Genomic DNA, 7,833 nt, shown 5'->3' with positions numbered 1-7,833 from the left:
AGGCCCCCAGTAGACTAACATAAAAGAAATAACATAATCTAATGTAATAGGCCTTCTGGAACAAAGAAGGCTTACTACTGTACTGATCACTTCTCTCTGGATACTCTACTATTTAGCCGGACCCCTAGATTGAGCCTCCGAATCTGGGAGGTAGGGGGGTCAATACAGATGTAATGGTATGCAGAGTAAATCCAAAATAATAATTTATATTCAACATATATGCGAGCAATTTAAATCAATTCATAAATATGTCATATGGTAAAAATCACATGGACATTTTTAACAGACTTTATAAAATCATCTGAACTCTGTAACACTTTGTTTTACTTCTTCGCTAGGTGGTATACCCTACAATTTCACATCTTTCACCGACTACCTTATCTCAGTTGCCACCAAGATAGGAGTACTAGTGATGGAAGAGCACATAAGATCACACAACAGGGTGCCACAACCCCAATCAAGTCATTATATCTTGGTTGGGCTCAAGATCACGAAGCAGGCTCCAAACCATAAGTCTCAATTTGGGGTGACAATGTACTAGGTACACAAGATCACATAGCAGGGTACCAAGTTCTCGTATCGACAAATCATGGTTTTCAGCATAGAGTCATTTGACTCGGACTTTCTTCTGGTAACCACCTAACTCACATCAACCAATTTTTAACTCTTTAAAACATAGATTCTCTGACATCAAACTCTAACGCTGTCATGACATACATTTATATGGTATCGTCATACCATTGACTTGCAAGTCACATTCTCTGAGCGATTTAGCAAATTATATCTCTATTCTCAAAACATGAAATTTAGAATAACCATATCAATAATTCTTTTCAAGAAACTCACTCTTTGAAACTCATGTAAACATATGCAAGGAAACTCTCTTTGTCAATATTTCAAAAATTCAAGGTGGTCATGTCAAAGTTCTCAATTACATGTATTTCTTTCTGTTTAACACAAGAACATCATAGTAACATCAAGACACACCCTCTCATTATTTCTAAATCATGTTTCAATTACTATGACATTGAGAAAACTACTTTCAAATCACAAGGCATGCATTTCAATTTTTTTTCTTCTGAAAAAATCATAATCTTTAATTCAACATACCAGAGAGATTTCATAATGTGTGCTCTCAAACAATCTTCAATCTTGATTTTCACACATATACATATACTTGTAAATCAATTCAAGGGGGAAAGACCTAAAGGCCAACTTGTAAGTCAATTAAAGGGGGAAATACCTAAAGGCCAAATCAACAATATCATAAAAACATTTATAATGCATAATTAAAACATAGATTTCCAAAAACCCTTTTAAAATTCATGCTTGATAATCTTTAAATCATGATCTAGTGTTTACAAGTCCATGTAGTTTTTAGAATAAACCCCACGTACCTAAAATTAGAAATTTAATTGATGCTTCTTGAAGCCTACGATTTGGGGATTCCGAATCTTCAATCAATTTCTAAAACCCACGGTTGAATCTTGAGGGATCTTGATTCTTAGGTTGAGACCTAAGTGTTTAGTTCTTGAGGGAGTTGGAGAAAATGACCATATTTTTGGTTAATTGAGGGCTTAATCACGTGTTTATGGCTGAATAAGGATGGGTGAAAGGACTAAAATACCCCTAAGAAAACAAAGAAAGTCGCAGTAGTCCCTCAGTTGACAGACTGATATGCTGAAGTAAATTGGGCATAACTTTTTACTATGATGTTGGATTTAGATGAAATAAGTTTCATTGGAAATAAAACTCAAATATCTTTCATTTGATATATAGAAGCCCTCCCAGTTCATTATATACAGAAAGTTATGATCATTTAAACTTGACCCTAAAATTGTGGTCTGAAATGCACCCGACATGCTGGAGCATTTCAAAGGCATTTCAAACCAGTGTGTTATGCCCCTAAAATGCACCCAAGACGTACTATTGACTTGTCCCATTGCGTATCAACAAGAAAATCAAGAAACAAAGGTCAAAAAGGTCGCGAAATACTTCATCAAAGATTGGGAGCTAAAAATGAGACTAAGTCCCTTTGACACTTAGAGAAATTTTTGAGTTTTACTCTATAAACATGCTACTAGAAGCTAATACATGTACGATTTTTGTGAGGTGTTACATAAGCAATTTAGAAAGGCTGTGGTAGAGTATGTTGTTGAATTCAAAGTTAGATTGAAGCTTAAGCCTAATGAGAAGCAGAGTTGGAGTTAGGTGTGAGGACAAGAAGTGTAAATTGTTGTTGTTTGCTAGCATTGATAAGCATCCTGGTGACTTTGTTGTCAAGCACTACTATCCTGTACATGTATGCACTACTATAATAAAAAATAAATTGTGCACATCTAAGTTTATTGCAAGTAAGTTCAAGGATAAAATAACTTGACAAACTTATATAAAATTGTGGGAAATTCAAAAATTAGTGAGAAAAACGTTGGGTTTGTATGTGGGAAAAATTGTCTGTTACAGGGCAAAACATAGAGTCATCAAAGAATTCTTGAGTGATTGGAAGATGGAATTTTCAAGGTTGTGTGACTATACAGACATAATAAAGCATACTAATCCTAGCAGTTCTTGTTGGGTGAGGATAGATAGAGAGTCTCAACCCAGAATTTTTTTTTTTGTTTATTTTTATTTGTGCTTTGATGCATTTAAGAGAGGCTGTCTGGCAGGGTGCAGAAAAATTATTAGTTTCGATGGTTGTTTTTTGAAAGGTTCTTGCAAGGGTGAATTGTTAGTTGCAGTTGGGAGAAATGGAAATAATTAAATGTATCCAATGGCCTGGGCAGTAGTTGATCAAGAGACAAAATATAGCTGAAGTTTATTCATTCACCACTTGATTCAAGATCTGAACTTAGGACTGGACATGGACTGACTGTCATGTTAGATATGTAAAAAGTTAGTCTAATTTTTATACTTCAATTTTGATCTCTTAATTACTTACTATACAGTCCATGTTCATATATTTTGTGTTTTGATTTTGTATTTATGTTGATGTAGGTCTTGTGCCTACTATACTTGAGTTGCTACCAAATTGTGAAATGAGGTGGTGTGCAAGACACATCTGGTCCAATTGACATCAGACCTAGAGAGGAGAAGATAGAAGAAAATAATTTTGGAGGTGTGCTAAATTCAATTTTAAAGTGAAGTTTTTGGATGAGATGGACAAACTCAGTCAACTTGGTAACGATATTTGTGAGGAATTATTACATTATGAAAAAAATCATGGTGCAGGACATATTTTATGGAGCATTCTAATTGTGACATTGTTGAGAATAATATGTGTGAGACATTTAATTCATGGATTTTAGCAGCTAGACATAAATCTGTAATCAGTATGTTAGAGGAGATTAGACACAAGATAATGGATAGAAATGTTGAAATGAGAAAGTTTATTGATACCTGAATTTTAGACATCTCTCCTATGGCTTTCCTAGTACTTGAAGAAAACAAAGATATGGCTAGAAATTACATAGTTAGGTTCAATGGACAGATTGAGTATGAAACTTTAGATGGTCCTTATAGGCATATAGTTGATATTAGGGAAAGGACTTTTACTTGTAGAAGCTTGTAATTAAGAGGCATACCATGTCAACATGTTTTATTGGCTTATCATCATGAAGGTATAGAGCCTGAATTTTATGTGAAAGAGTGGTATAATAAAGATACATTCTTGAAGGCATATGACTACTTTCTTCAGCCAATACCTAATATGAAAATGTGGCCTAACACAAGTGGTGTAGTGATTGATCCTCCTGAGCCTAGACCAATGCCTAGCCGACCAGGAAAGAACAGAAAAATGGGAAGAATAAGCCTAAGAAGAAGCATGGAAAGCTATCCAGGAAAGAACTGAAAATTTCTTGCTCCAAATGTCATCAAATTGGTCATAACAGAACTCTTTGTAAAGCTCAGGTAATGCACTCATATCTTTTAATTCAATAATTAAATACTGATATTTATACTATATATTTAATATCTTTTATTGTTAGGATGGAATGGGATAACCTGGAAGCTCTAGCCAGGCAGCAAGTTCTAGCCAGCTATCAAGCTTCAGTCGTTCTATGTGTGTTGATACCTCAGCAGCTATAAGAGTGCAACCAGCTGGAAGAGGTAGAGATACTGACAAAGGTTGGGGAGCTGGCAAAGGCAAGGGAACTGGAAGAGGCACTGGTAGAGGTAGAGGAAAAGAAAGTGTATCTGATCAACAACTTGGGAGAAAAAGTACCACTAGAGCATCAACACCAACAGTAGGACAAAAGAGGTCAACGACTATAGGATTTGGTATCTACACTGATCAAATGAGTGGCAGTCAAACATTAAATGTAAGTATGAATTACAACTTCATATATTCCTTAGTTATCTTTTGACAAAGCTAATTTTACTTCATTTTATGCAGCCTGAAACTAGAGGTGAAAAAGTTGTCATTTCGGGTGTTTACAAAAATGCAATTCAAACAAATATTGATATTGGTTATTAGCGTCGAGGAATAAAGTGGAAGGGAAAGAATGCTATCACAACTTCTCAATTGAAGCGTATGAGTCAGTAAAAAAGAAGCCAACTTAAAAGTACTAGTGCACCAGGAGGAATATGAAGTTGTTGAATTCATTTTGTTTTTAGTACAATGTATATTTTGGTGATTAGTTGTATGGCTACTTTGGTATTTTGTTGGGGTTTTTGAAAATTATGAACTATATTTTGTGGTCTGTTTTAGATTTGTTTTTTATGAACACTTAATGTATTGTTAGAGCTCATTTTGAGCAGTTGAATGGTAGATTATCGTGTTTAAAATATTGATCACTTGCACTTATGCTCTTGTGCTTTATAAAATTATTGAATGGTGGTTCGTTTTGTGTGAAACATTTGACAACTTTGAATCAGTTAAACTCTAAAAAAATAGAGTACAATAACCTAACTAAATTAATTACAACAGAAAAGAAAAATCAAAACATAGTAGAGTAACATTTCACAACTTATCTTCATTCAGTACAATAACCTAACTAAATTAATTACAACAGAAAAGAAAAATCAAAACATAGTAGAGTAACATTTCACAACTTATCTTCATTCCTTCTTAAGTATTTCATACACAATTTAAATGTCAACAAACCTACTACAATAGGAAAGCCAAAGCAAAATAGTCCCATACAAGTAATTTATTTCAGAATTAACCAACATTTAAGCAAAATCAAAACAGTCACATATATAAGAAACCTAAGCCAATATTTGCCAAAATCTAAGAACATTTCTTGAAGAAAGTCCACGTAGCCAGAATCACTATTGCACCAATGCATATCACTATTAATTTTTTTGATCGATTCCACTCTTTTTCAAATGATTTGAATTTTTTCAATAAATCCCACATCACCCTCTTTGCTTGAGGAGGCATTTCATCATCATACCAATCGAAGTAATTGCATCCACCTCTCACCTACAAGTTTAAAGAAAAAATTAAACAGAAAAATTACATCCACCAATCGAAGTAATTGCATTTTGTCCAATGAAGCAACAAAAGATGAATACCTTTGAAGTTTTGTAGCAAAAGAATCTCGTCCAGTGTTAAGTTGTGTCCATGAGGTCTTAATTTCAGCCCTGACCCCACATAAACATACTCCTTTTGCAATTGAAGAAGATGAAGACAATGAAAAAGATGAATTGGACTTTACTACTAAAAATGGGTAAGAAGAAGAAATTAATAAGAGAACGAAAATTTAAGAGGAGTAAGAGAAAAATTTAAAGAAAGAGAGAAAAGAGGGAAAAGGAATTTAAGAAGAGACGGAGAATTTAAGACAAAAATGGTGGATATTAAGAATAGATGAAGAAAGAGGAAAAAAGAATTAGGGTTTTTTCAAAGAAATTGGGTATAAAAGAGGATAAAAGATCCGTTGGGAGTACAACATAAGCTGCTCCATTTACATTTCACGCGCCTCACTGACCTGAGAACACGCAAAGTGCCACATCGGACAATTGTGCTTAATTGAAATCATTTATGAAGGAGCAAAGGGTTCAATAGGTACATGGCTTAATTGTGGTGCCTATACGAAAAAAGTTAAATAGTTCAGGTGCCTGTATATGTATTACGTCTAAAATATATGTACTACTTTAAATAATATTATACATACAATATATACACACTATATATATATTACTTTAGAAAACATATACACATGTATACATTAAATATATATACTACTTTAGAGTCTATAGAAAATATACACACATATATATGTACAATATTATGTATGTACTACTTTAAATAATATACATACAACATACACACACTATATATATACTACTTTAGAAAACATATGCAAATGTATACGTTGAATATATATATACTACTTTAGAGTGTATACAAAATATGTACACATATATACGTACTATATAATATATGTACTACTTTAAATAATATACATGCAACATACACACACACACACACTATATACACACACACACACACACAAAACATATACACACTATATATATATATATATACTACTTTAAATAATATACATACAACATATACACACTATATATATATGGGTAAACAACATAAATCCCCTAGTTAACGAAAGTAATTACAAAAAATCCCCTCTTGTTTTCTCTCTCTCCCGAATTTTGACAAATATACTCATACATTCATCCAACTATTATACATTGACGAATGTATGATGAAAAATCCATTCCTAAATTTAAGGTAATTGAAATCATTAATTGCTTTACTTTTCCTTAATTAACATCAATAATTAGATAACTAACTTTTTTGACCTCTGAAATCTGAAATCTTTCAACGAATAGAATCATTCAATTTATTTTTATTTTTTCTCTCACTATTTTCTCCCATAATTTCAGGTACTTTTCTTACTTTCCTTTTTTCTTTTTCTTTTTTTCTCATTTTATTTTTTTGCACTCTCTTTTATCTATCTCCCACCAATGTGAGCTTAGTTGTTAATCCTTTTGATATATCATGGGCAGTTTATTGTAAATATTACAACTGAAATGGGTATCATCAGAATCGGTTGATTCAGAAGTCTTTTTTTGGGCTTAATAATTATAATTTCTTGATTTTTTTTTGTGAATAATATGAATGTGAATTGCAAAATTGTTGATTGCTTGATCACTGTGATGTTCTTTAGCTGATAAATTTTTGTTTTACTTTTTTTTTTTTTTTTGGTTTAGCTGTGTCTTTAACACTGTTCTATGAGAATTTCCTTTGCTTCTTATTAAAGATTGCAAAAATTAGGAAAATAGTGAAATATTTTTGAGTTGGTTATGGGAATTTTCAATATTACATTTGCTCCCTTTTTGTACAATATGTTAGCATACATTAAAGCCGATGTATAATGAAACTGTGCCATTCCAGTAAACTTACGAATGTATAATATTTTGTTATACATTCAAATCATTGTATAGTGAAACTGTGCCATTCCAATAAACATTCGAATGTATAATATTTGATTATACATTTGTCTATGTGTATAATTAAAACTGTCGCAATGACAGAAATTGTATTTTGTTCTGATTTTATTATTTTTAACATGTTTGTTTAATACATTGACTCCGTGTAAAAAATTTATGCAGCTATGTACTGATTTGTCGTAACAAAGACTGCAAGTGGGTATTGAAGGCGTCTTCTTTGAATGAATCGGAAATTGATGCTTATATGAGAAGTGGGTGTTGAAGGCGTCTTATCCTTATTCATACTCCTTACACATATGTTGTGGGTGTGTATATATACTATGTAATTTGGCAACTATATTATAGTAAATAGTTGTTGAAACGTAATGTGTATTACACAATTATACATTAAACTTTCATATATATATATATATATATATATAT

The sequence above is a fragment of the Capsicum annuum genome, chromosome 11, assembly GCF_002878395.1.
Source record: "Capsicum annuum cultivar UCD-10X-F1 chromosome 11, UCD10Xv1.1, whole genome shotgun sequence".
In the NCBI taxonomy this organism is placed as follows: Eukaryota; Viridiplantae; Streptophyta; class Magnoliopsida; order Solanales; family Solanaceae; genus Capsicum; species Capsicum annuum.
Note: the sequence above shows the minus strand (reverse complement) of the source record.